This window comes from Limulus polyphemus, unplaced genomic scaffold (assembly GCF_000517525.1).
Source record: "Limulus polyphemus unplaced genomic scaffold, Limulus_polyphemus-2.1.2 Scaffold7221, whole genome shotgun sequence".
In the NCBI taxonomy this organism is placed as follows: Eukaryota; Metazoa; Arthropoda; class Merostomata; order Xiphosura; family Limulidae; genus Limulus; species Limulus polyphemus.
The window spans coordinates 31,784-35,656 of record NW_013672831.1 but is presented as its reverse complement, the minus strand read 5'-3'; positions in this window follow the sequence as shown (position 1 = coordinate 35,656).

Here is a 3,873-nt window from a genome sequence, read left to right as displayed (position 1 = left end):
GTTTCCTATTTTACTTGGAGTAACGATATGACTCTTACAACTGTACCATTAGTTTCCTATTTTACTTGGAGTAACGATATGACTCTTACAACTGTACCATTAGTTTCCTATTTTACTTGGAGTAACGATATGACTCTTACAACTGTACCATTAGTTCCTATTTTACTTGGAGTAACGATATGACTCTTACATGTGTACCATTAGTTCCTATTTTACTTGGAGTAACGATATGACTCTTACATCTGTACCATTAGTTACTATTTTACTTGGAGTAACGATATGACTCTTACATCTGTACCATTAGTTACTATTTTACTTGGAATAACGATATAACTGCTTATAACTTTATTTTAGATTGTCTGTAACTTACAATTAATAAATCAGTGACATTACCACCAAGATTGTCTGTAACTTACAATTAATAAATCAGTGACATTACCACCAAGATTGTCTGTAACTTACGGTTAATAAATCAGTGACATTGCCACAAAAACCAACTTAGAAAGGAAGAACAAGGCTCGCGAACTATAAAATGTTACAAAACATCTTATTACGAAAGGCTTACTTGACTCGTTCCGTTAGAAATGTTTACACAAACTTCCGGATCCGTTTCACACCAAGCAGATATGCGTACCCTGCAGAGCAAAAAATAAAAACATTGATACCAAGATTACCTGTAACTTACAATTAATAAATCAGTGACATTACCACCAACGTTTATATGCATTGCTAGCACGCTACAAATTTAATAACATTTTGTCGTTCTTAAATATGGCACTAACACGAAACTGTGACAACGCTACCAAGATTGTCTCTAACTTACAATTAATAAATCGGTTACATTGATACCAAGATTACCTGTAACTTACAATTAATTAATCGGTTACATTGATACCAAGATTACCTGTAACTTACAATTAATAAATCAGTGATATTGCTACCAAGATTGTCTGTAACTTACAATTAATAAATCGGTTACATTGCCACCAAGATTGTCTGTAACTTACAATTAATAAATCAGTGACATTACCACCAAGATTGTCTGTAACTTACAATTAATAAATCGGTTTATACCATAGGTTTATATAGAACTTAGAATGTTGTTATAAGTAAATAAGTTTTATTTATAAATTCGACCTTTCGTTGGTACAGCTGGAAGATTTTCATAGTTTAGAATTTTAACTTAAAACTAATTCTGAACTGATAGTCTAGAATAAAGACAGCTAGTCAACAACACCGACTGTTCACTCTTGGACTACTTTCGTCTGACCAATTAATAAGATTTGATTCCACTCTTATAACTCACTCGCAGCCCAAAAGCGCGGTTTTTTCATCAAGGGACAAGAACCATGAATCTTTGGATTCACAACGTCCTCTAGCTGTTGATTTTTCAATAAATATTATTTAATGATCAATGATTGTATGATATTCATATTATTTATTTTAGCGTGACTTCATGGCCTCTTTCCAACAGCGAAATTCAGCGCCCTCTATCTGTCGATATATCTTAAGATTAATATATATAGTTTAATGGTTATGACAGAGTTAAATTTAAAAACTTAAAATTGTTTACAGTTAATACCGTTGGGTTTCTTCACAGTAAGTTTAAGTTGAGTTTAACAATGCAGTAAATAAAGGTATTTGGTATTTTCAACTGACACACACACATTGTCTACACATCCAAGTCTGAGACCCGTAAGGCTCACGTATAGCTGGCTCCAGGTCGAGGATAAAAACTCAGACTCACTCGTTGTTCGGATCTTTGAAACGGATAACGGGATTGATTTTCACTTTTATAACGCTTCCACAGCTGGAAATGCCAAGCGTGTTCAATAGCATTATGGGTAGAACCACCCTACTCCCCGATCTGCAGCCCAACACGCTAAACGGTAGGTCCGATTTCTTCGAAACATCCAGAATATCACATATTGTCTTACGTTCATAATTTTTATTATGACATAATTCCATTATGAAAAGTTAGCGCCTCCTGGCTGCGAATAATTTTATGGATTTGTGGTATTAATTCGCCTTGTAAGGAAAGCTAATTTGATAAAATGAAATTCTGAAATTTTTTGTTCTTGAAAATATTTTATATCTGAGCATATAAACGGCCCTACACATCCATATATGTAAATGTATTATATAAAATTAAGTGTACATGTTCGTTCACAATTAGAAGCTCCACCCACCCACCCCCTACACCCTCGCTGACTCAGCGGAAAGTCTTAGGACTTCAGTACACGCGGTGAGCACAGCATAGATAGCCCATTGTATAGCTTTGTGCTTAGTACCAGACAAACAGACAAAACAAAAAATCCAAAGAAACCATAAATTATGCATGACGTATTTTGTTATCTCACTATCGGGAAGCTCGTGCTGCACGTACAAAACATATTTTGGTTGGGGTATTTTGTAACTGAATGTACAAAGTTTATAAAACTAAAAAAAGTCCCGTATACTTAAGGTAATTAAAACAGTGACCCGTATAGACTGCTCACGTACGAAATCAGATACGTAGTGTTGTGAATGAATCCAATATTCGTGCGGGGCGTCTCAATGGCCGCGAGGGTAAACCTATTCCACTGATATTCGTGCGGGGCGTCTCAATGGCCGCGAGGGTAAACCTATTCCACTGATATTCGTGCGGGGCGTCTCAATGGCCGCGAGGGTAAACCTATTCCACTGATATTCGTGCGGGGCGTTTCAATGGCCGCGAGGGTAAACCTATTCCACTGATATTCGTGCGGGCGTACTCAATGGCCGCGAGGGTAAACCTATTCCACTGATATTCGTGCGGGGCGTCTCAATGGCCGCGAGGGTAAACCTATTCCACTGATATTCGTGCGGGGCGTCTCAATGGCCGCGAGGGTAAACCTATTCCACAGCATGTGATACCCCCAAAAACTTCTAACGGAAAAGACACTTTGAACCGAAAAGTCTGATCAAAATGACAAACCTATCGACTTGTCTAGTAAGAGACACCAGATCTAGCGACCTAGAAACCTGAGTATCGGGGTTAAGCATTAAAACTCTGTCATGTTGGTCTCAGGTCCCTACACGACACGGAGACTAAGGGACTATAAACCAATGAACCATAACACATAAACACTGCTACCTGAACAGGGGTGCTTGAGTGATGACAGATCCATTCCCAAAATACCTTTCCCTCTGCAACGCATATCACTATCTAACCCCCCTATCCCTTACACACATGGTGACGTCATCTGTACTTTCCTTATATATAATTTAATTTTTTGCATAGTCTAATGAAGCTTGAAAAGCTTACCACGCGTATAAATTACTCTTTTAATTACATAGTTACTAAAAACTATTATAACAAATGTAGGTAGCGAATTTCATTGTCCCCCCCTCATCCCCCCTTCTTTTTTTTTAACACAAGCTACAAAATTCTCCATTTTATAAATTATCTCTTCCAATAACTAGGGAATACGATGTAGTGTTTACGAGCGGGAGCTAATATTTTTATTCATGCTTGCAAAATACCTGTAAATCACTGTAGCTACTGAACAGCGAACGTCGAGTGGAAGTCTAACGAGAATGTTGCGTGAATGTACATTTCAGAACAGAAATACAAGAGAAAATCGAAACCAAAACTTAAAAAGTAAGCGGCTCCTATTAGTAAATAGCATTTAACGTTAGTATTGTTTTGTTTTCTTCGTACACGCTTGAAAGTCTTTGTGAGATACATCATTTCCAAGCTGCCACTATACACACACTATACCAACAGTAAATAGTGGCAGCTTGTAAATGATGTTACTGTTGGTATAGTGTATAGTGGCAGCTTGGAAGTGATGTTACTGTTGGTATAGTGTATAGTGGCAGCTTGGAAATGATGTTACTGTTGGTATAGTG